At 40.8% G+C, this 26,464-nt stretch overlaps 1 protein-coding gene across 2 annotated transcripts in view; it reads right to left on the reverse strand.

Annotated features, from left to right (window-relative positions):
* Positions 1 to 26,464, reverse strand: part of NRCAM (neuronal cell adhesion molecule) — a 216,002-nt gene that overhangs the window by 155,714 nt on the left and 33,824 nt on the right. Inside the window, exon 1 of one of the 2 annotated variants that reach the window (XM_019543377.1) lies at positions 4,292 to 4,397. The exons of the other annotated variant lie outside the window; for it this stretch is intronic. The gene's annotated coding sequence lies outside the window, so the exon portion shown is untranslated. Of the gene's footprint in view, positions 1 to 4,291; positions 4,398 to 26,464 lie in introns of those variants that run through there. 2 annotated transcript variants of the gene reach the window in all.

Genomic DNA, 26,464 nt, shown 5'->3' on the forward strand with positions numbered 1-26,464 from the left:
TGGATGCTTATCTTGCTGGGATCCTATGACCCCAGCTGACTTCCTGCCCTTTGGGCAGGGGGCTGGACTCGATGATCTCCTGAGGTCCCTTCCAGCCCTAATGTCTATGAAATCTATGAAATCTATGAAATTCCATTATAATAATTAAATCCTTTGGGGAATCTAGGCCTTAGCCATGGGGATGTGTAATTTGTGAATCCCAAATAGCCTTATGCATGAGACAGGTGTTGAAATAGTCAGATGGCAAGGTGGCAGCAGTTCTAGGCAGGTGCAGTAGTACTAAGTAACTGTACAGGTCAAAATGTAGGAGCTGTCAGGGCTTGCCTATATTGCTGTAGCAACAAGTCCTGCTGAGGGCACACCAGTCCCAGAAATTTGCCAGTGAAGCTACTTTAGCCTCATCTCCAGTGCTGCTCTCAAGCTATCAGCGTGCCTGAGAGTAGCCACTGGGAATGCCTTGGACCAGCCTTATGGGCAAACATGGGGATGGGGGCCAGCAACAAGGTCTGGAGTATGCAGGTAGAGAGAGCATGCTCATCCCCATACTCCCCAACATCAGCATCCAGGGCAATACAGGCAAGCCCTTGAATGCCTAAGTGGTTAGACAAGCTTTATGAGTTGCTTGTTTGGTCTTAGGAAACAATTCTGCTTTGTACTTCAGAGACCAATTTTGGGAGATGGACCATAGGCATTTTGGACAAATTCACCTTAGTTCCAATACTCTGTAAAAGTATGAAATCTTTTCATTTTGATGCAATAAAAAAAGGCCAGCAGGGTTAATATGGGCTTCAGCATAAGACCCTGTCTCTTTCCAACTGTAAACTCCTTCCTACATGTTAAGTGCTGCACTGGGCACAAGACTCTAATTCTGACTGATGTAATTAGGTATTTCTACAGTATTAAAAAATAATATATTAAACAATTAACACCTCCAGTAATAAGGAGGTTTTATTTGGCTCAAGATGCCATTACTTCTTTCTCAAAATGAAATTTTAGGAAGTGGCTGCATTCTTTTCTTGAGTAATATATTAAGCTCCTCATGCAAAACATCAGCAAAAACAGAATATAGTGGCGTATACTTATTTCAGTCCCTTAGGCTAATGCCTCCACATGATATCATAAATTATTTCACCCCATGGGAAAAAAAATGTTTATACAAAATTTTCATTTCAGTCAGTCCTGGTGCAATCAAAGAATCATAAGATGTTTGTTGGGTGAAACCTTCCCTTTTAAATGCAAATTCAAACAAGTTTTAATTTTGAAGTGATTGATGTTATTTTGGTACATTTGTCCACTGTAGCTGGTTTGTACTGCAACATAACAGAGCATCCCTTTAATATGTAGGGCATCCTCTTAGTGGTTTGAGATTTTGAATATATTAAAAAACATATAATGGCAAAAGACAGTTTAAATCCATTTTAAAACTAGTGGAAAATATTCTACTTAGTACAACTGTGCTCTGATCTTTCATTCACAGTAAACAATAAATAAAAGATATATTAAAAACTAATATATTTTTGATTTCCTGAGGCACATGAGTAAAAACAGTTCTAGTTGGAGATTTTAGTTCTACAATTGTCATTATTCTGGTATATAAGAATGTATGGAAATGACAGGTAATGCTACGTATTATTTAATACCTTTTTTGTTTCCCAAGTCTCGCTCATCTTCAGAGCTTTTCTCAATGTTCACAGAAACAAAGCTGTCACACTGATTTTATTAATTTTATTTAATAACTTCAGTCCCCAGGTACTTCTTATATCTATAATCACCAACCCTCCTCCCTCAAGATGTATGACTGAACAGGAGCTAACTTACAAGTCATTTAGCTTAAGCACAGAACTTCTGGTCAGAACTGAAATTACATTTTCTTGAATTTAATGTAAAGTTGCCTAATTGTACATACTTAATCAAGAAGGGTTTTCTGAAGAAATATGTACTCTCTTCCACAAAAAAAAAAAAAAAACCCAGACAAAGCATCTTGCAACACAGTGTTAGCAGCTGAATGTCATACTACTATTAATGAATAGATACCTACAATTCAGTCTGAGGATAAAGTGGTTCTCTGGTTTCAAAAACTTAAATACTCCAATGCTAACGTTATTTGTGTAGTAATGATAATGCACTTTAGATATGGTAAATAGCACAGTAGCTGTTTAATTTTTTAATAAGATTAATCTTTGGAAATCCTAAAAAAATCCCACTCCAGCAAGTGTTTGTTCTTCAAGCATCTATATTTATATTTCTTACCACCCCAGTCATTCTCTAGGAGACTTTAAACTCGCAGTGCAGGGTTTTTTATGAACCGAAAAATTGTCTGAGCCTGGAAAAAGTTTACATAACTCTTAAATCCTTGTTTTAGAATTCAACTATTGTGATGTGTGAATACTATCCTACCAAGATCAGATGATAAATTACATGAGAAAAGAAAGTTTGTGTGTTCCCATGTGATCTCCAGCCATAAAGAGTAAAAGAGGTTTATATATGCATCTAAACTCTGAGGAAAAAACACTTTTAGATGCTTATTGGAACCAAAACAAAAAACTGAATTCAAGGGACTCACACAAGAGTGAAAGAACAGTTTAGCATGATGATAGGATAGTTTGGATGATGATGATTTTTAAAGTGGTAATGTTTCCAAACACTCAATAGCCAATTTGTAAGGAATGCATTAACAAAACCTAAACAATGCCATTTAGTCCTGATTTGCAACAGATTTTAAAATAAAAAATGTTAAGCAGAGTTGCCAAATATTAAACTGTTAGAATTTTAAGTACTACAAACAGACTGTTGATAGTGCATGATGTATACATGATGACATGTACAAAAGACTGCTAAACATTTTGCTCAATTAAAAAAAAACGTGCTATACAGGAGATGTAGTGTGATTTTACTACGTAAGTTATGCTGTGATTGTACTGACTGAGCAATTAAACTGATTGATAGGTTTTTGTTAGTTCAGCATTTTCAGTTATCAATGTAGTTTATAATGCCCAAAACCAGTTAGTATTTCTGTGTAAATTCCATTTTTTCATCCTTCACTTATTGCTAAAATAATCCCCACAAACAAGTTTCAAATAAAAAAGGCAGAAAAAAATGAAGGGAAACAGACTCCCCACAGCATTACTTTAGTTAAAGATTTCAACTGATTAAGTAAAAGATTCATAGATAAAATTTTTAGAGAGTCTTGTGACATTTAACTTGCTTATATGGATCAAAAATACTGTAAAATAAATTAACAGTAGTTGTTAAAATGGTTTAAGAAAGAAACTCTGTTCTCTTTTGGAATGTGAAAGTAATCACACTTTAAGAAACACTTGCACAGATGTTCATACAGCAGCAGGATGGTTTGTGTTAGATATATCCTAGACTGTATTTCAATCTGAAAGTTCAAAACCATTTTTTTGGGGTTTGTTTGGTTTTTTTAACAGGAATTTTTTCCAGCTATTCTCTAAAGAGAATTATATGACAAATCTGACAGTCATTATAAAGATTGTTAATATTAATCAAAGTATGCTATGCCAATGTTTAGAGGAGTCGACAGAGAATCCTATGACCCCAGCTGACTTCCTGCCCCTCGGGCAGGGGGGCTGGACTCGATGATCTTCCGAGGTCCCTTCCAGCCCTAATGTCTATGAAATCTATGAAATACCAACATGCTGGTCTCTAATGAAATACAAGCAAAAGAATCAATGAATGATAATTTTTCTTCTAGCATACACAGTGTATGCTGGTTTGGTCACTTCTCAAGCAGTCATATGGGAGGATAACAACAACAACAACAACAACAACATGGAAAATCCTAAAAATGTAGTTCAAACTAAATGATAATTTTTTAATTAAAAATAGCCACAGTTCCATGAATGTGAACTTTCAGCATCATAAAATCTTTTAAGAAAATAAACCAAATATATGACAGCACAGTGTCAGCCATATCCCAAAGACCAAGACTTTTCAAATGACTTTATTTCCCCTGTAAGTCTGCACTAAAAGTCAGTCTCATATATTACAGACTCCAGTGAAATCAGTCCATTCCACATAGACTAGCAAAGTTATAACTGTGCTCATTTCACTTCCCATTGCAGTTAACTGAACAAATGAAACATATTTTAATTAATTACACAAGAAATATTTTAACCTCTTCGTCAGAGTTATAAAATCAACCTCGTCATATTTCCCAGTTATGAATAAATTGGATGTCTACATCTAAGTGTCAGCTAATTTATCACAGTCATACTAAATATCAAAGGGGAACAAAATAGTACATAAAAGGAAGCTGTAGGAATATTACCTTGTAGGTGTAATTATAATCCTCTCTCTATTTTCTCATTAGAAAGAGATGAATCATTGGTAAAACTCTCTTTACATTGTAATCCTGCTGCAAAACTGTATGCAGTCGAAGCCTGCTGTTGCTGGACTGTGTGTAGAAACACGTACAAAGAGCACTGTTTTCCACAGCCAATCACATTGTACATGGACCTCCCAGGCTTCACTGTGTGATCAGCCCAGGCTTTGTAGCAATACAATAGGGGTTAAACATTTCCTTGTATTTATTTAAAAGCAAGCCAAATCTGCTTAGTTGCCTGAATCTTTCAGTAAAATTATGTGCATTGCATTAGGTTTTATTTTGTTTTTAAATAACTGACATCTTCCATCTATGCAGTATTGCAGTAGCTTCCCCTGGTAACACATACTGTAGTACATAAATGCTGAAGACAGTTAAATCAACAATAATTTTTCTCCAGATCATTCCTTGTATTCTGCTTTCTGAACTGCCAAATGAAGAAAAAGCTCAATTCACTACATATGAGAGGTCAATCCTTGCAAAAGTCTTCTGTTTACAGTGATAAATGGTTTTTCAATACAAGTAGACAAATTTATCCATATGGACAAAAAAAACAAGTTCAGAAAAGGTGACTGTGATATCTATACTGCTCACAGTTCCTGTTTATCACTTCCCATGAATCTCTGAATCACCTTTGCTTTTCAGGCACTACCTTGAGGAAATTCTGTATTTTGACAGAACAGTGGCTTTTTCAAGCTTTATAACTCCTTGGAAAAAATATAACATCTGAGATGTAACCTTACATATCAGTCACCTTTTCTGCAACAGCATGCAATGCAAGATGCTAACAAGTTAAATTACAAACTGTTTATAGTTTCTGATTTTCCCCCGCTAACACATGGATGTCCAAAAACCCTGCCACCTTTTATTAGTTTTAGAGTTTGTGGACAACAGTAGTTAAATATATTCCTTTGAAACTTATTCAGCTCTCAAGACCTGCACAGAATAAGGCTTGTCTACACAAAAGCACAATCAACATGTAACACCCTACTTCAAAGCATATTGTCAATAAGGTTCAACAATGACCAGAGCCACATGACCTTTTAAACTTAACAAAAAAGAATCAGACTATCTTAAGTGTTCCCTAGTGCATATATGTATCCCAGCGATGACAGAGAGAGAGAGAAAGCAAGCAAGAGAGATGTTTTAAAAATTGAGAGGAAAGTTTAGATGCCATTCTTCTGTCTTGTCATATATTCAAAATTTGCCCTTAAAAGAATGACTGTGCAAAAAGCTTGTCATTCAAAGTTGTGCCCTTCTAATTGCACATCTGCAGCTGCATTTAAATAACAGCTGACATAAAAAACTGTCAATAATTGGCTACTTCTTACACTACCAGTGCAGTACAATATTAAACTATTATTCACATTTAATACCACTGAATTCTCCAAAAAGCTTAAATTTCAAAATTATTGTTTTTATAGCTTTACTTGTTCCTTTTAAAGTGAAATCCCAAATGAGGGGGAAAAAGATCTCCTTTACTCATCCATTAGCCTAACCATTTGTTCCCCTTAGCATCTGATTATATCCAGAGGTATAAGAAAGAATCAGCCATATAATAAATACAAGAAATAATTAACAATTTAACTAAAGTACAGCACTTTTAGTTAAAATTGTGTAGTAGACAATGAGTGTTTTCTGTATTTTAGAGCAAAATGGAAAAAAAGGACAGATCTGATTTTGTAGCTTGATTGACCAAGCCTAATCAGAATTATTTCTGCACACTGATTCACTACAGCTGCAGACCCATTAAACACTAAATGCTTCTGGAGGCCCATTCCCTTTCAGCCTCCCACTGCGACCTGTACTTTTCGAACAGTAGCTACTCAGTGGGCTACTAAAAACATTAAAAAATGGAGGCGCTGTATTTAACGGACATCTCAAGACCCATGGCTAAATCTGTCACTTCATTGCCAGGATGGCAGCTATCATAATAAAACAGATTCTTTGTGACGGAGAATTACAAAAGAACCCTTTGAACTAATTCTCTTACCTTGCAATACATTTTTATTAGGAAAAGATTTTCAATGAAGACAGCTATTACTTTTTTCCAACACATGCAACTCCATGTGCATCACTCATTGAGATTTCCTTATTTTTAAGTAATCAGTATATTATCTGTGGGATCCTGTTTTACATATCTTTATCTTTTCAGCCTCAGGAAGTTTTTACTAGCTGAAATGGCCATTAGAGAGACCCTGCTGCACATTTAACATAATAACAATGCTATTTACATCTTTTTTAGCTGATGAATTATTTAGACTAACTCTAAAATGCAGCTGAATCACACGACTTACGCATTGTCCTAAATCTTTTCTTAAAATCTTTCTATGTTGTTTTTATCCTTTAAACACATACTCATATATTCCATAAGTAATTCTTCCACCTATCATGAATGACACTGAAAACAAAATAATAATAACAATACATTTGTACCAAACTTGAATGACCAGTGAATTCAGATTTTTAAAAAAATTCTAGCTTAGTCTTCCTGGAAATCTATACTTCTGGAAAACTGAGGCATCAAATATGTTGCTATTACGTGAATATATAAAGATAGGTTAACACACATCATTCATGTACCCACACACCACTTTCCGTACATGCATATGTATATATACATAGAAATTATTTTAGGTATAATTTCAAGTAAAGCATGGGTAGTTTCAGGTACATGGGCTAGTGACCATTTAATACATTTAATAAAGGCTTTAGAGAAGTTCCCTGTTCCCTAAGAACTAAACCACATAATTAAACACCAGACTTCTTTTTTAAAGTTCTTTTGAAGTTAAAACAAAATTTTGTTTTGTTATGGTCTGTCAAATATAATGCACAGTAAACAAGTCACAGATAGCATACACTCTAGCCATTTCATATGTTGAAAACCAGCCTGGAAATACTAGTTAGACTTCTTCTAAAAATCCAATGATACTTTAATAAATTATGTATTTACAATTTTCTTTGCCAATTATATTAACTATTTCTTTCAGACAGTTGGTGATAACTGAGGAAACCCACAAATCAGTTATCTTTTCTATAGTCAAAGTCATGGTCCATCAAAAACTAACTGATGTAAATGCTAACAGAGGGTACCTCAATTATAGTAATACTTCATTCCAGAATCAAACCCAGATGCCGGTTTCTGAAACTACAGGGTCATGAAGGCCAAAAAGGCGTGGGACCTATACCTCCAAAATGAAGAGGTGGTTCAGAAGGTCTCTACAAGTTCATAAATACCCAGGGACAGGGCACAGTCAGGGTAGGTATTAGTCTAGAATACAGGTTCCCTGATGTGAAGTGAACAATAAATAAGCTTAGCTTTAATCTTAGCTGTATCAAGATGCTGAGAACTCCTTCTGATTTTATAGATACGGTTGGTAGTCCAGCAATTATTAAGGTTGAGTAATGCTTCTGGAATGATTAGGGAGCCTATGAATGATTTATGGATTTTGGTTGATATGATGAACTCACGCTGCTCTTATTATGAAAAATAATGTACTATGATATGCTTATGAATAATTACAGCCTTACATAGCATATACCTATCAGCACTGAGATAATGGAGAGCACACATAACTTTAACTATTGTGCTTGGACTAAAAACTGGTGGCGGGAGAAACTGGGAGAGAAGAGAACCAGTTTTTCCTATTTATTAGTGAGAGTTTGGGGAACATTGAACATACATTGAGATACAGGGTTTAGTCACCTAGTCAAAGAGTATTATTTCCCTTATTTTTCCAGAGGCAATCTCATTTCTAGCATTTCCCCACTTTTATTAGGATTGCAAAGGCAAGTATTCAAAGTTCTTTTAATGAAGGATGTGTGGCTAGTACTGCATAATGGGCACTTAGATTTTACTTGAAAATACTTCCCTATATCCTTTGGATAATATTAAAAACCTTTAAATAATTTAAGATTACAGTGATATTAAGAACTCTGCATTGTGGGCTCCATTCCATCATCTTTTCTTGCATTAAATAATATCTTACTATGGCAATTTCCAGAGCAAGGTACTAAGAATGAAAAAGTAAGAGTGAAAATATCTTGTTGTATGCAAGCAAAGTCGACTACTTTTAATAAGTAACCGTGTCTAAAATGCAAAGATATAGCTGAAAGAAAAGTAAAGTATGTGTGTACAAAGCAAGGAAGATTGCTTAAATAGTGACGCCAAGACGCAATACTGTTTGGAATTACCAGCATTGTAACTACTGAAACAAGAATCCAAATCCATGATTTGTAAGGTTTTTACCTTGGTTAAAAATAGCTAAGAGCATATTAAACGGAAGGATAATGGTTCTTCAAATTAACTGCTGAGTTTTCAGAGACAGATTAGAAAATAGTAGATCCCATATGAACACTTGAACTTGATAACACATGATACATTTAACAAAAGGACTGAGTAGAACTGCCGTTATTGGGGAAGCACATCTGTTTAAGATATAAACAATTCAAATGAAAAATCCAAGTAATTTACATGCCTTCAATACAACTTACTTTAGCTGTGCGGTCACAGATAATTGTTTTCCCCTTTTCCTTTGCCTCCATAGCTCAGAAGGATCCTGGCTATGAACGAGGGTTTCTTGCGCAAACAAGAAAAAGAAAAAGGTGTGCACTTTCTGTAACTGCAGAAAACCCAAGGGAAAGCACAAGTTCTGTGAGGCAACAGGGCCTGGCTGGGGTAAATCTCGATTGCCCAGATCCATTTCTAATCCTATTTCTGGAATAAACTGTAACCTCAGGTGTGGTAGTGTTAGTGTCATGTTGTAGCCTGGATGGTCCAGGAAAAAGAAGACCACCTGAAGAAGAATGCCTTGCATTTGCAAGTTTGTCTAACTTTATACCAACTATGTAACTGGTTCAATAAAAAGTATCAACTCCCCTCCTCCTCTTCCCCCTTGCAAAAAAGTGTTGCCTCTCACATAATCTCAGGCGTGCAGTAAAAGCTTTGAAACAGCTCTCTAGTTACTTAAAGACTTAGAAAAGGACTCTTTTCCAGTTTTCTTTTTTATCCCATATTTTTCAAAACCCATCCTAGCTATTTGGACTAAATGCTGAATTATAAGGTTTGATTACTAACTTGTAAACCATTCCTTATCAATATAATATGCTGCTGTTCATATGAACTTAAAAATGTTAACATCTAGATACAGGGAATATAATTTGAAGCAAAATATACCCAGTTTTGTCTTACAGATTATCTCCTTTAAGAATTAATAATAAATTAGAAGAAGGCTATTCAACTTTGAAGTGGCAAGTGACCACACACCCCACTAGCTGAACTAGCAAGGGACAAAAACCCCTGGGGCCACACACCTCATGTCTCCTCGGCTGCACCACATATGTTAGAGACAGACATTACACATAAACCTGTTTAAGTGATCAGCAGCTGGTTTAAACTTGTAACAGAACAGATGTTTAGTGCACATAAATCAGTTTGAAAATGACGGAAACTGGTTTGAGACAAACCGTATCAGACTTAACTGATTTGGCTCAAACTGGTTTAATGCAATGTCCGTCTCAAACCCCTTGCTGTTTTATATTAAATCAGAGTCCCCCAGCATCTTGGCATGCTCTGTGGACTGGGCAGGGCTCTCTGCTCCACAGCAGGGCTGACCTATCCCCTCTGCTCTCTGGCTGCAGCTTCAGCAGTCTCTGCAGGTATCTGCCTGGCTTTTGCTCTCCCCCTGCCCTGCTAAGGAGGCATTCTTCCACCCTCTCAGTATTAGCTAGCAGACCACATGCTGGCTACGTCAGAGCTGTAGCACCCCGGACAAAGGCAGAATCAACAGATAGATGGTAATGTCCCTCTGTTTTCTTAATTGAGTGATAACCGCCGAGTTAGAAGTGATAAACATTCCCTGCTGGGGTGTCAAGTGGGGGGGAGCTCCGTAATCACAGCATCCTGCTGGGGCCTGGCCATGCCCCTCTCAGCTCAGCACTGTGGAAGAGAACGGAAGGGAGGGCTGCTCTAGTGCCCCCCAACTTCTAGCCTGAGCCACTGCAGGGATGTTCCTGCACTTCTAGGATATCTGTCTGGTTACAAAACTGATTTAGCCTAGCCAGGTTAGATTAACTTGCAAAGATTGAATCAATACAGGCTCAGGCTTTTTGAATGTCAAATCCTTAGCCATAAAGCACACCACCCCTGCATACACCCTTTGTGACCAAGCAAGCAACATGGTTGGTGCTGGTAGTTCAGGCTCTTTACTGTTTGGCTGGCTTTCTTGGAGTTCTCTTGCAGTCTCCTGCCCCAGTAGAGGTGGGATTAGAACTAGAAACTTTGGGGTGCGATATGCTGACAAAAACTGAAATTAACTCCTCAAAGCCACCTAGTGGAAGTGGAGATCAGTGCTATAGCTTCACAAGCAGCAATAAGGGGCCCTTTGCAATGCAGAAGGACCTATGCTTTCTAGCAGCTCCCTGCGGCGCAGTGGACCCATGGAGCAGCTCATACGACTCTCCAGTGTAGGCCCCCCCCCCAGCCCATAGCCGAAGGGCAGGTATGAGGATGCAGGTCCCCAGAAACACCCTTTGGCAGCCCTCCAGAACTACCCAAGTCCCAGACTGCCTGGGCATGGGTAAAGCCTCCCCAAAAGGGTACCACCTATAGACCTTGTTTTGTTGTTTACAGTGTTTTAAAATTACATAGTTTACTTTTTTTTCTTTATTCTTTGTAACATACAAGTCAACACATATGACTAGTACATCTGAACTGTCTCTTACCAATGAATGCTTCTACATTTAGAAAATATGGTTTGTTTCTACAATTGTGCCTGAATAGGGTGGGGACTCTCCCTTTTTCCAAACATCCTGACATCATGGAAAATTAAAACTGAATAACCATTATGGAAAATTAAAACTGAATATCTAAATTCTGCCCTGTCACAATGAGGGGCTGTATGTGTGCATTTTTCCTTCCCAATATTCATTTTGATTACCAAGAAAAACTATCTGCTCACCTGTAGCATAACATTATTTTTAAAATGCTCTAGAGTGACAGATTTACTAGTCTTGTTTGTAATCCATCTATCAGAGGCAGAGATTTCAGAACTTGGATTGAGGGAAACCTAGACAAATTGCTTTTGGTCCAATCCTTCAAACCAGGAGTGGGCAAAATGCACCCCGGTGGCCGGATGAGGCCCACCAGGTCATTCTATTTGGCCTGTGAGTCCCCTAAAAAATTCAGAAAATTAATATTGATCTGCCCTGGGTTGCCTGTCATGTGGCCCTCGATGGCTTGCCAAAACTCAGTAAGCAGCCCTCTGCCCAAAATAATTGCTCGGCCCTGCTCCAGTCTCACGAAGTTCAATAGGGACTAGTGCAAAGTCCTACACTGGGGGAAGAAAAAATCCCATGAACAAGTACAGGCTGGGGACCAAATGGCTAAGCAGCAGCTCTGCAGAAAAAGACCTTGGGGTTACAGTGGACAAGAAGCTGAATATGAGCTAACAGTGTGCCCTTGTTTCAAAGAAGCCTTGTGGCATACTCGGCTGCATTAGTAGAAGCATTGCCAGCAGATCAAGGGGAGTGATTTTCCCCCTCTATTCAGCATTGCTAAAGGCCACATCTGGAGTTCTGAATCCAGTTTTGCCTCCGCTACAAAAAGGATGTGGACAAGTTTAAGAGAATCCAGGAGAGGGCAACAAAAATGGTTAGAAGGTTGGGGAACATGACTTCTGAGGAGAGGCTGAGGGAATTGGTTTTATCTAGCCTAGAGAAAAGAAGAGTGAAGGGGGATTTAAAAACAGCTTTCAACTACCTGAAGGGTGGTTATAAAGAGGAGCTAGTCTATTCTCAGTGGTGGCAGGTAACAGAAAAGGGCCTCTGGTTGCAGCAAGGGAAGTTTAGGTTAGATAGACTGTCCAAGGAAGTTATGCAATCTCAGTCATTGGAGGCTTGCAATCAGAGGTTGGATTATTTAGGGATGATCTAAGAGTAGCAGTGCATGGAGTGTGTTGTGAAGAGTAAGTCAGAAGCCCTGAACTCACCCCATATGCAGCCCACTGTGGAAATCAGCAAAAGAGCTCTGCAGCCCAGAGCAGGTAGAAATTGGAGGGGACCACACTCAACAGCAGGAGACTGAAACAGGGCTCTGCCACCAGCTTAGCAATAAAAGCATAAAGGAGCTAAGTTTATGAAGGGGGACAGCTGACAGAAAGGCAAGCTCTGGCTCACCAGCTAGGGGATGAGATGTGTGGAATTGTGTTTGCAATCCCCAGGTTGTGCAGCAGAGATGAAGGTGGGGTTTTTATTCCCCCATTTTTCTGGACTTTGCTTGTTGCCTTAAGGGGATGGGAAAGAATATTTTCCCCCTCCTATTGCTACGTGTTTTGTTGGAAGGGAATAGCAAGGAGAGGGCTTTGCCTTCCTCAAAAGCATCAGGTGTTGGCTGCAGTCAAGGCAGGAAATTTTGACCAGAGTGTACTAATGGTCCAGCTGGGAGTTAAAAAAAAAGCCCACAAAGGTTCTTGTGCCCCTCTTCTCAAGATCAGAACAATCACTACATTTGGAATCAGGACGAAATTTTACCCCATAGATACCTTACCATGAACTGGTGAGTCTTGCATTCTCTATGATGGGGGTGTGGTCCTTTTCCTTGAGTCTCTTGAACCGCCACTTTCATTGCAGCAGCAGTATACTGATAGTCTCTTTTGTCCCCCTCCTTTACCTGTGGTAGGTTAGGGTGTTTTTTGCTGTCTTGGGACAACATGCCTTATAGTTGTGCAGCGTTGTACAGTTTTAGGAACAGGTTAGATGAACCTGTATGGTGTAGATAGGAATGATCCTGCCTCAAAAAGGGGTATGAACTAGACCAGCGTTTCTCAACCCATGGGTTATGAGCCAAAAGTGGGTCACAAGAATATATGAAAGTGTCACAAACATACTTTAAAAATGGATTCTCCTTTAAAGAAGAAAAATGTGGGAAACCATGGGTTTTCCCTTGCAGGCTGGCAGGGTTTCCTAGATGACCTCCTAAGGTACATTCTAGTCCTACTTTCTTATGATTCTATGATCTCTGTATCCCTTTTCTGACTTCCCCCCAAAAACCCTCTTGATAAGCCCTTCCCCAGGTTTTTGGTAGTATGAATCACAAAGACATGCTCATTTTGAGATGATGGTCAGACAATCTGCCCATTTATGGACATATAAATCACCAGCCTCACAAAGCAACTGCACAAACCTTTTCAATTATTTATATTTGTTATTTTTAAATACCGAAATGTACTCATTGAGGTACAGAATACAAAAAGTAGAGAGCAAAAACAAACAAAACAAACCCCTAAAAAAATTAAAAAGAAAAGAATATTAGTCACTGTAGGACACAGAGTATGAATTAATACAACTGCTGATCAGTGTATGTACAAATCACATAGAGGCCCTGTCAACAACATGAACTGAAGTAAGCTCCAATGAATACGAAAACTAGGCATATCACATACACCTTGCAATGAAATGCTGGAAAAGTAGCTTGTTAGTTTTAGAGATGCCTCCAAGGCCAACAAATATAGAATAAATTGTTAAGACTTGATCCCCTGGATCAGAGTGTATGCATAAGAAGTCTGGTCAGGTGCCTGATGAATCATCTTGTACAGAGTCCTTCAACCATCATACCAAGACCTGGCATGCATACGCCTAGGAGGAGTGGAGACTGCCCAGCACCTACCATCCTCCCTTTAGACCATTAAAACAGAATCCAAAGGCCAAACCAAGTCCAGACATTCAATGCCTCAATGGTTGTGGTTTCTGCCAGAAAGCAATAGATAAGAACTACTGCTGACAGCCTAATACCTCAGCAAAGGCATGTCTCTCTAAGGGTGACATCCCTTAGTCTATCTCCAACCAAAGAGAACCCACAAGACAGCGGAGGCTTAGGTTTTCAGGTGTTTTCTACTTGCCTTACTCTAGATGTTGCAACATTGTGGTATTTTATAATTAGGAACCTACCTAAATCACGGTGCAAGTAGGCAGTGCAGCGGCTTCTGTAATCTTGCTCCTTTCACCATGTGCTCCCCTGGCCACTGATTGGCCGAGCGGCCCTGGCAGCCAGACCAGATAAGACTAGTACAGAACACCAAAACTAAGCTCAGAGTGACCTGGCAAACAGGTGTCCCTATGTGGTGGGGAGGGTGCACTAATTGGGGAGAAGCAGGATATGGATGACCTGAAGATGTTTTAGTAAACAGTGAGAAGCAGGATGGGTATGTCATAAACATCAAGTCATAATGATCAGTATATAAAAAGGGGCCTGGGAACTCATAATATTTTGTACTGGATTTAGGGGTTATTTCAGGCCTGTACCATACCTGCAAATGACCTATGTAGCACCACATTGTCTAGGCTTGTTCATAGACAATAAAAATGGCCAAGCTCTTGGTCACTAAAAACCAAAGCCGGCAGTCTCTTTTTCATTACAATGAGATTGTTAGGGGCATAACATCACAAACAGTACCCTGACAGCACACACACTTATCACCCAAACTGAAGAAGCCTGACCTGACTGATAACATGTAACTCCCAAACAACACTAACAGAGTCAGATAACGTCGATGAAGTTCGCCCAGACAACACTAGTGACTTCCTAGAGTCCTGCAAAGACAGAGAAGGGGATACAATAATGCCGATTTTGTAACGGTCAGCTTATTTGGGTACCATTTCTGCAGCAGACCAGAATCTGAATTAGCTTATGAAAAATAGGGAGCCCTCCACACAACCACATCATAGCTGTACTTCCAGCAGTAAAATAGCCTTAGATGTGCATCTGTCCTTCCAGACCTCTGAAGGGCAATTCATGGTATTATTTATTCCTGGCTTAAACAGTAAAAAGATACATATCTAAGGCTCTAACCACTCTAATTATTAAACTGCAATGCAGTAAAATCCCTGCAGCATTAAAATAACTGTTCAGTGGAATACAGCTAGCCAGCCTCCTTCCAAAGGAAAAAAAAAAAACCAAGCAAACAAACACCAGAGAAATAAAAACTTCTCCTGCATTCCCTCATCTTGGGAAGCATCCCTCAGCGCTTTCAAACCCCATCTTAACAAGGAGATCTCTCATACAGAGTAACAAAAAGGTATTTGAGTTATTGTAAACAATGGACAGGAACAACTTCCAAAGTCCTATTAGCAGTCCCTCTTTTTAGTTGCATTAAATGTAACACAGAGGTGTGGGTAGGGTTGCTGTCTAATACAGTATCCAATACTTAAATTAAAACTTCTCCCCCCTCAACTTTTCCCTTAATAAACTGGGTCAACCTGTGCCTGAGACAGCCAGGTGCCAAATGCAAAATACCCATTGCAATGTCACCTGCAGACAAAACTGGCCCCAACTCTAGCCCTTGCAAAGTAATCTTTTTAGATGCACCAAATTCCTGCACACCTGATAGTTTATTAAAGATACCTGCTTGCCTCTGATCAGTCTGCAGATAAGCTGGCCTGAGGAGAGGAGCTCACTAATTTGCTGGCAGTATGCCAAACAGTTCGTATGAAAAAAAAAAAAAATCTAATATTTTCCTTAGGTATAAACACACTTTCTTCTTTCTATTTGAGTTATGGAGTCAGGGTCCTTGGTTCTTAACCAAGGTGATTCCCCCCCAAGTGTATATGGAAATCCTCGGAAACCCTCTGAAAGGGTCCTCTCTTTCAGACAGTGCCTACACAGTCTATATTAGAAAACAGAAATCACACATTAGATACTTAACTTTTTCAATTTCCCCGCCAATTGTCTGGGTATTAATCATTGTCTCATATGCACAGTACATGCATAGAGTTAATTACAACCAGGTAACATATTTTTAAATATGACTCTCCCTATCCATGCTAAGTGCTAAACTGTGTATACTATTGTGATAGTTAACATGTCTATTAACACATTATAATAATATTATGATAGTTAACATATATTTTTCCAATAGACTAGTCCGTCACTGTATTGTGAGCTAGCGTTCCAAAGAACGCTCCTGACGTGGACATCTCTCTCTCCATCTATCCACTTTTTCCTTGTTTGAAGTCAATTTAGTACTTTTGACAGATGCTGGACTGACAGCAAATAAGGCAAGCACAACAGCAGCAGTACAGTGCAAGCTTCTCTATAATTGGTATTGATATGCCTTAAAACTGTTCTCTCAAGCAATCATCTCTCACAGTGAAAAGATAGTGCAGTCTCCATACTCATATTTAATAAACAGCCCTATTTAAAGGCAAGCATGATGAAAAAACTAGTGCAACATCAGGAACCAGATTGAGACTATAAAATATTATCACAAAACATCTACCAGTCAGATGTCTGATAATAAATTAATTCCAACCAGTAGTGATTCAAATGGGTTTTAACTATTGACCTGGAACTTAAAGCCTACATGCTCCATTATTACATTCCTATACCAATCTTACATTCCTACAAGATTGCTAATGTCTTATCCTCCTTGATTTTTAAAAAGCATACCTGAATAATTTATTAGTACTATGGAAAGATTTCAATACTTGTAAGCAAATAAAACCTTTGCTTCCATGATGACATTAAGCTTCTGTGTTTGATGTACTTGACAGAGTCCCTGGCTGTTTCCACTTACTCGCATCTCTCTGATTACAAGAAAACAGAAAGAAATTTCTTTTGTATATAATTTTAGGGAGCAATAAAACTAGCTGCATACACAGGGGCAGATTGAGGTTTTCCTAAAGTGGGGTGCAGAAGCAGCAACCTGCACTGGAAGGGTGACTGCACCTCTAGCTCCCAGCCTCCTCCATTCCCACTAATGTGGGCAGACCACCCCTGGGAGCCTCCAGGGGCTTTTTTAAAGTTCCTGGAGGAAGTGATAATCCCTGCCTCCCCTTCCCCTCACCTCCCCTGCCTACGGCTGTTGCTTTCCTTCCTATTCCTGGGGCTGGAGAAGTACTGTACTAGAGTTGCTCCTGCTTACCCCAGTCAAGCTGTGAAGGGTCTGGGCTTATCTGGGCATGGGGACAGTGGCAACACAAGATAGTTGCCCCCTCCCTGCCCCAACCTCACCCTCCCAGATAGCAAGCACAGGAAAAAGGACTTTACAGCCCATCCCCATTGCCACGTTCCCCATCCCCATCTGAACCTAGACTACATACAGCCTGATTGGTGCAGACAGGAACAGCTCTGTTTCTTCCCCCGCACCACTGGACAGCAGAAAAAAAAACAGCAGCAGCAGGTGTGGGGGAAAGGGACAGATTTTTACTTCCTTTAAGGGCTTTAAACCTCTCTGGGAGGTTTCTATGTTTCAGTCCAATCCAAAAGGAGAACGCAGCCATACCACAGCACCCCCTCTGGATCCACTCCTGCACATATGAATGCGATTGTCCTTATCTATGTGACAACAGGCAATGGGACTGTTAATATATTTTCTTTGAAGCCTGAAAAATTGGGAAGCACGGGTAATTAAAAACAGATTAAATGTAATTGTACTAGATTTAACACATACGGGAGACATTTTTCAAGCAAGGAAATGAAGTTTGCAAATATCAGAAGTTGAAAAAAGCTGGAGGATTCATACAGGCTAATAAAAGCAGGGGAAAGAAGGGTTTATTCAGGAAGACAGGAACTCATTGCTTAACTACCAGTGTGAAACTTCTACAAGAAATCTCATTTAAATGTTTTTGCTCCCAAATCTGAGTCCTTTAGGCACTCAAAGTTCCTACTGGACTCAAGTTGTTGTGTGCAAAGAATGCAGGACAAAGTAAATGTGTAAACAGAAAGTTGCGTATTATTTTTAGGAATCTCAATCATTCATGTTACCAAGGCATAAGAGCAGCTTTACTTAAGATGTTGCTCAAGCCACTTGCCTAAATGTACTCCTGTAATTGTCCCCCATAGGTACTTTTATACTAACAGAACCTCTGGTATCTGTCCTCATGGAGGCACATTCTAACGGGTGATTTACAAGGCTATACACTCAAAAGAGTGATAGTGACCACATAACTAGCCTACAATCATCTATGCACTGACCATTCATTGCATCTCAGGATGAGGGAAGGTGGGGGGTGGGAGCAAGATCAGAAATACCCATCCTCTGGTATTCTGTTAGTAAAGGGTTGGGGCAAAGCAAGTAAGGAATACAAATATAGTTCTTCCTAGAGTTACCATGGGTCAAATGCGAAATTCCTTGTGGGTATTCTGCATTATGTATTTTGCAGTTTTCTTTGCAAATATCACCTGTTCTAAAAAAACCCCTACCGATTAGGCGGTGTGTAGCAAGCAAGTATACACAATTAGACAAATGTTGCTCATCCTTTGTATTCGAACATGACCGTGACATTACTGGTTGGTTTGGTTTCTGTGAGCGCATGAATGGCTGATCAGGACATTTTATGCTCTGAACTGTCTATGGCCGGGCTCCTCCCATCCCCAGCAGCATGTGGGAAGCCAGCTTCAGCTGTATGCTGCTTTTCCTGGCCGGTGATGACCCGGCTGGGCCCATCCCATCCAGGGCAGCATGGGGCTGAAGCTGGCTTCCCACGTGCTGCTGAGGACGCCCGGCTGGGTCAGCACTGGCCAGCAGAAGTGGCAGTGGAGCCTCCTGCCTTTTGGGACCAGCTGGCACAGGTAAGGGGAAAGTGCAGCAGCACATGAGGAAGCCACCGCTTGATAGGGGATGGGATGGACTGGCAGGACTGCACCAGGGAGGGAAAGCTGTGGCTGAGCCCCCTGCAGCTGTACTGTATACTCATTTAAGACTGAACAATATGCTCAAGAATAGGGCATGAATGATTTTGGCTCCAATGTAAATTTGGAGCAGGTAAAAATCTTTGTAAAAATACTGTCCAGTGTTTGGATTGTGCTTGCTTCTGTTTCTCTTTGTGTGGGATTGGGGTTTCAACTTGTTACTACTTGCTAAAGATGTATTACTAACAAGTTATTAAATTCAATAAATCTTCTTGAAGATTATTCTCAAAAATGCCCATATTTTGTTGCTTTTATTAGTTTCCACTCTGGCTGATATCTTTTCCACATTTGATCTGTTGACTTGCATTATGCTTCTTTCATTCATTGAGAAGCGAAGAGAAGCAAAAGTGTTTATTTTAGTCAAGTGTTTGGTATTATTTCATTCTTGCTTTTATTCTGGATTTTAAACCACATTTCCAGACCCATTTCATTGTCACTTCCTGCAACTTGGTGTCAAAGGTCATGTGACATCACTTCCTGATGTGATACCACTTCCTGTGAGGCCTCTGAATATGGCTAACCAGCCCACTGAGTGATAAAAAGTTTGTGGTCCGGCCCTACATTCAAAAAGGTTGGACACCCCTGGCCTAGAGGGTTTGGCTATTCACTGTGATGGCAGGCTCTTAGTAAGTCTTTCCTGGTGCAGGCCAATACATCACTGCTGTCTTCTTAGTGTTGATTGCGAGACCAAACATGTCATAAGCTGAAGAGAAATGATCCATACTCTGTTACATGTCAGACTCAGATTTGGCATTCAGGGAACAGTCATCAGCAAACAGAAGATAACGAACAATCACTTCCTGTAATTTTGTCTTCACTTGTAGTCTCCTCAAATTGAAGAGGAGTTTGCCATCAGTTCAATAACTGATCCCAGTGTCACACTCACAAAAGACATCTGTAAGTATTGCAGAAAACATCATACTGAAGAGGGTTGGGGCCAACACAGCCCTGCCTCACTCCACTGGTTACTAGGAATGGTTCAGATGACTCACTGGTCATCCATAACACGAGGGAGCATGCCATCATGGAACTGCCGAACAATTGCAATGAATTTCTCTGGACAAACTGAACTTTGCCAAGCTGTTCCAAAGTCCCTCCTGACTGATTGTATTAAATGCTTTTGTCAGGGCAATGAAAGTCATGTACAGTTTGGAGTTCTGATCCTGGCATTTCTCCTGAAGTAGATGAGCTGCAAACACCATGTCTATGGTCCTATGTCCTTTCCTGAAACCACATGGACTCTCAGGCAACAGCCCTTGTTCAATGTGTTTCACAAGGTGATTCAGCAAAATTCTGGTGAGGATTTTACCAGCTACTAACAGCAAGGAGATGCCCTGATGGCTGTCTCAGGTTTTTCTATTGCCTTTCCACTTGTACAAGTCGACGACAGATGTGTCATTATACACCTGGCATATAATACCTTGAGTCCACATTGACTGAAAGACTCAGTTTCAAAGCCATGTGTGAGCCTCCAGCCTTGTAGACCTCTCCTGGTATAACATCTGCTCCAGGTGCTTTACCATTTGGCAAAAAGTTAATTGTTTTCATAGTTTCAGTCAGCGCTGGAGGATCAGCAAGAGATATGTTGATGTCTACCTGGGGCAGTCAATCAATTGCCTCTGCACTAATAGATGACTGTTTACTGAGGATGTTGAAGTGTTCTACCCCTCTCTGCAGCATCTTTCTTTTATTGGTGAGCGGTGTGGTACCATCACCATTCAGTATTAGAGATGTTCCTGATGATCATGGCCCATAGATTGTCCTCAGAGGATCATATAAGTTCTTCATATCATTCCTGTCTGCATAGGACTGAATCTCACATGCCTTGTTGCTTAGCCATGAGTTTTGCATCTCTCTGAGTTTGCATTGGACAATCCTTTTGATGGTAGCAAAAGTTGTCTTCTTAGATGTTTGGGGGCTGGACTCGATGATCTCCCGAGGTCCCTTCCAGCCCTAATGTCTAATGTCTATGAAATGTTGAAGTGCTCTTTTCTAAGCAGGCCTTATGGAGCCAATGTTTCTCGTTCAAGAGTCTCCCTATATCAGTATCGTTTTCATCAACTCAATCTTGATGTTTACATATGGTTGGACCAAGGGTATTATATGCAGCCAAATAAACAGAGTCTCTAAGGGATGCCCAATTTTCCTCAGCGTTATTGGAGTTTACATTAGTTGTTACTAGCCGGCTGTGCAGTTCTTCAACAAATGCTTGTTTCATATTCTTCTGTTTCAGTTTGGAGATGCTGAGCTTTTTGGGTGCTTTTTTACCTTTTGGTTGTCTACTAGAATGTGTCCACATATTCGGCTTAGAGACTATAAGCCTGTATTCAGTCCAACATTCTACACTTCTCATGGCCTTTGTCACTCTGATATCTTGTTGGTCTCTTTTTTTGATGATGATATAATCAATGAGATGCCATAAATAGCCTAAGACAAGCACAATCCAGGTGTATAATCAACTTAACTTTTGATGAATATATTTGTGTCACTTACTTAAGGATAAAGTCTCTTTTGAAATCTAAAATTATAATAAATATAGAATAAAAATAAATACATTTCTCTTCACCTTGATAAGTGACAATTACTTTTTCCAGTAACCCCCACCCCACATACTTAAAAGGTTTCTAATCATTTTAATCAATTTCTTTTAAAGTTTACTTTTGTTTCTTATAGCTGAGTTCAACAGAAAAGTGTAATTTATGATCAAGACTGAAAAAGAGTAAAGCCAGTAAATACTTGAGGGAGTTTTTATATACTGTAGGTCTTGTACTTTGCCCCTGTACTATAGCAGTTCAGTAAATACTGCTAAGCATTTATTTCATTCAGAAGTTGCTACGAAACCCTTGCCTAACTGAAAGTAAAATTTTTCTCCTTGTTCCCATGGTTTTGTAATCTCTGTGATGTCTAGGGTAGTTCATTGCCACACATGTATGGTACTCCCTTGGAAAAAATGGAAGTACTCATATAAACACCAAAAGAAGCAAAGTAATTAAAAAAGATTTACCTTCAGAAAATGACAAACCAGAAGGTGGAAAGGATTTAGCTTTTTCAAAAGTATGCAAACATAATCATAGAGTTGTACAAACATTAAAGGAAAGCCTACACTTAGATATGGACAAACATTGCAGGAAGAATCATGGATTGCTCAAGGAAGATTATTAAGAACATAACACATATATAACCAGTTTAATCTAAACTACTTAAATAACTTTTCAATTTAAAAATACATAGTAAACTAAAATTGTATTGCTATTACATACACAGAATGCATTTTTTCTGTTTTTCAAGATAAAATGTCTATACCGTCAAAATGTCACAAAACACAAGCTTCATTTTTAGCACTCACAAATAATGCATGAAATCCAAAACATTTTAGTTATATATAACTAAAATATTTTGGATCTATATCTCCAAGAATATTTGAAGGAATGTGTTTCATAGCTACAATATTAACAAAGACGCACAACAAAAAACAATAATATTTCAATGTTTGTCTATTTTCTATGTAGCTGACACATCCTATTCCAAAGAATTTTTCATGAATAAAAGTTAAATGTTAAACTTGACTAACATTAGTAAAATTTGATAAAATTATCTGCAGGAAAACATGTACACTGAGATTTTTACACTGTACTTTTGAAAAACATTAATGGATTTAGATTAAAATTTTAAAAGTTCAAAACAAAAGGTAAAAGTAAAAAAGTGTGTGGCCCTCCAGGGGCCAAGTATGAAACACTTTTCAGTGAGAGAGAAAAAGACAGTCCCCTCTTCCACTAAACAGTCTAAATAAGGCTCTCCTTGTGGCCTAGGGACAGGCATTACACATAAACTGGTTTAAGTGATCAGACCTGGTTTAAACCTGTAACAGAACAGACATTCAGTGCACATAAACTAGTTTCAAAATGGCGAAAACTGGTTTGAGATACACCTGGTTGTATATTGTATCAGACTGAACTGATTTGGCTCAAACCAGTTTATGCAATGTCTGTCCCAAACCCCTTCCTGGTTTAAGTTAAACCAGACTCCCCCAGTATCCTAACATGCTCTCTGGGCTGGGCAGAGCTCTCTGCTCCAGCCACAGGGCCCCTCCAGCCACAGGGCCCCTCTGTTCTCTAGTCTGAGCAGGGACCAGCCCCAGTGCAGACACCAGCTGGCATGGCCCTATTAAGGCAAAGTGGGCAGGGAGTGGGTTAATTCTTCCCTCCTTCCTCTCCTCCCCCATCACAGCCAGAGCCACCCTGTCTGCCAGGAAGCAGACAGGACACAGCCATGGCGGTGGCCCCTGGGGCTGGCAGACCCGGGTGCAAGGAAGGGAGAGAGGGAGGAATTAACCCTTTTCCCTGCCCTTCACTTTAATGGGGCCATGATGGGTTAGTTGTCCCACAGGGTGAGGAGGGAGGTTCCATGCTGGGGGGGGACTCTTCCCCCTCCTCCTTCTCTCAGGGTGGCAAGGGGGACTCTGTGTAGCACTGGATGTGGCAGAGGGGCAGGGAACAGGGGCAAGGGGAGGGAAAAGAGTCCCCTCCAGCACTGAACAGAGTTCCCCTCTGGGGCCAGAACTGGGCAGCCTCTCACAGAGCCCCTCTTCCCCCACACCACTGCAACCAGAGGCAGCGGAAAGGGGAGGGAGGAAGAGGTGCAACTGGGCAGAAGTTGGAACGTAGTGTGGAGCCTGTGCCTAGAGCGGCAGTGGGAGCTGGCAGTGGCCAGGATGTGGGTATGTGGGGTGTGAGGGAGGGTGGGGGGGGTGTAGGGACCCCCCAGCACACTCCCCTCATGGCATGCAGCCTCCGCTGCCAGGCAGCAGCAGGCGGGGAAGTCAGGGTGGTCATGCCCAGTGCAGGCGTGGTTCCGGCCAATATTGCATAGGGGGAGGGAGCGTCACCAGGTCTCTGTGCTGTGTGCCTGCAGCTCCAACACTGGCAGCAGGGGAAGCCCTGCACTGAAGCCTGCTGCCTCCCCCGCTTCCTGCTGCACAGGTCCCCATACTCTGTTGGGAATGGAGGGAGCCCTGCCCACTGCTTCACAGAATCCAGCGCGGGGCTTTCCCCACTGCAAGTACTGGAGCTGCAGGCACAGAAAGCAGAGCCTTGGCAATAGGGCCCCCCAAGCAGTGCTGGACAGAGCCGTACTTGTGCTATGCAAAAGGGCCCTGACCTCTCCACCTGCTGCTGCTGTCAGGCAATGGCTGCACACCATGGGGGGGGGAGTGTGTGGGGGGTCCCTAAACCTCCCTCCCCCCAAGCTGAACATGGCACTTCCATTACCCCTCTGTGGTGGGGGAAGGAGACCCCCTCTGGAGCCAGGCAGCCTCACAGAGCCCCCTTTCTCACCCCACAGCAGCAGGGGGTAGGCAGGAGGAAGGTGGAGAGACAAGAGTGGGAGAGGGAGGACAAAAAAAAAGAGTTCCCCTCTGGGGGCTGAGAAGCCCTGTGTACTAGGTTTGTTCCTGGCTGTCAGAGGTACTGGGCTGGGCTTCCCAGGGCCTGGCCATATCCCACTCCCTCAGCTCAGCTTCCCAGGTGGTAGGGAGGGTTGCTCTAGCTCCCCCAGGCTTCTGGCTTGAGCCACTGCAGGCATGTGTCTGCATTTCCTGAATGGAAAGGGAATGTCTATCCACTTGTAAACTGATTCACTCTCTGCAGGTTACACTAACCTGCAAGGATTGAATCAATTCACGTTCAGGCTTTTTGAATGTCTGTCCCTAGCTCCAGAGACTCTCTCCTCCACTATTCATAGAGTTAGTTGGAATTTTGCTACCAATTCCACCAAGGAGCAGTTTCAAAACTTGATAGTGTGGTTCAGTATTACTGAATGATGATATTGAACATGAAACACTGAATGGTTTTAACATACTTGTATTCTTGTTTTAATATATTTGCTTTGGTCTTTTCTTTTTACAGAAGCAAAATAAAATCTTCATATTTCCCACCAAAACTGCAATTACTACACACTTTAAAAGCCTTTAAGGAAGGGAATTTACTCATCTTCTAGTTACTGATTCTCCATTCTTCTTCTTTGGTATGATAAAAAAAACAACAACAAAGGTTAATTTTACCCCTCGTCTTTATTTCTTATCCTTTTAACATCCTTTTATACAAAATTGCACTTACAAAGAGCAAATAACAGCTGACTGTCAGATTTGTCACTTGAAGAGTTCAGTTGCTGGCTGTCAGTCAACATCTGAATAATTACTTTCAATATCTATGTAGACCTTAGGAGGCCAAAATCTAAAATAAAATTAAACAGCAGAAAAGGATACTTAATATTCTTTTCCTTTAATTCTGAAGGTAAGGGGAAACAGAGCCAAGTAAGCTTGTGCATTTTGAGCTGTGCAGTTCTATCAGAAACCTGAAGGGTAAGAAGCTTAGCTGGTTAACCAGGTGCCTCTATTAATGCCCATTTTATGGATAATATTATTCATTCCTCTGCACAGTCCATTCCATTAAATACTAATAATCGGTCCAATGTTTTCATTTGCAAGGCTGTTTTTGCAGCAAGCATTGAACAATGACATCTGCAAAAGCTACAGGGTATGGAATTAATTTTCACCGCTTGTTGAGATGATGAGTAATTCATAGGAACCACCTGCCTTCTATAATAAGCAGCATGGCATAGGATGACAAGTCAAATGTACACCCTTCTCCTCAACCTCCAATTTATTTTTTTTCATAATCAAACAAACACTTAAGAAAAAATAATTCTTCAGAAAATTAAGCCTGGTTACCAGGGTGAAAAAAATCCAACAAGTTCTTGAGAGTTGGCAGGTGATTAAAACTGACAAGATCCTTGCTCCGTGAAACTCTCTAGAACAGGATTTTTGTCACTTTCAATCCCCTACCAGGGGTGGGCAATTATTTAGACTGGAGGGTGACTTAGGGAGCTTGGGTGAGCTGTTGTGGGCTGGGTCACCACCTTCACCCCCCAGCCCACTCAAACTCTCTAAGTGGTTCTACCCCAGGGCCTATTTCTGCACTGTCACCATCCAGCAATCCCAGCTCCATCCCCTGGGTCTCCATGGAGACTGCCTTGGGACCCCTGCAGGCAGGGCACACATAGCCGAGAAGATGGGATTGGGCCATGGGCAGGTGGGAAGCAGCATCTGGGAGCAGGCCTGTTGGGCAGATAGGGCTGGGGCTTGGGGCAAAGCCATGATCCACTCCTGGCATGACCCTGCCCACAGAACCAGTATCTGATGCAGGACATGAAGCCAGTGGATCATGGCTCTGCCCCTGGTCCCAGCCCCACGCTGTCACTGCCCCAAGATCCCAGCCCCGGACCCGCGCCTGCCTGTGAATCCCCGCCCGCCTGTGGTCCCATCCCATCAACCCGGCAGAACATTCCCTGCTTGCATGGGTCCCAGAGACCCTGCCTGCCTGCTTTGTCCAGCGCCCCCAGTGGTTGGAACCGGGCAGACGGGGTGCCCAGGCAGT

This window comes from Crocodylus porosus, unplaced genomic scaffold (assembly GCF_001723895.1).
Source record: "Crocodylus porosus isolate Cpor-Errol unplaced genomic scaffold, CroPor_comp1, whole genome shotgun sequence".
NCBI classification, from domain to species: domain Eukaryota; kingdom Metazoa; phylum Chordata; order Crocodylia; family Crocodylidae; genus Crocodylus; species Crocodylus porosus.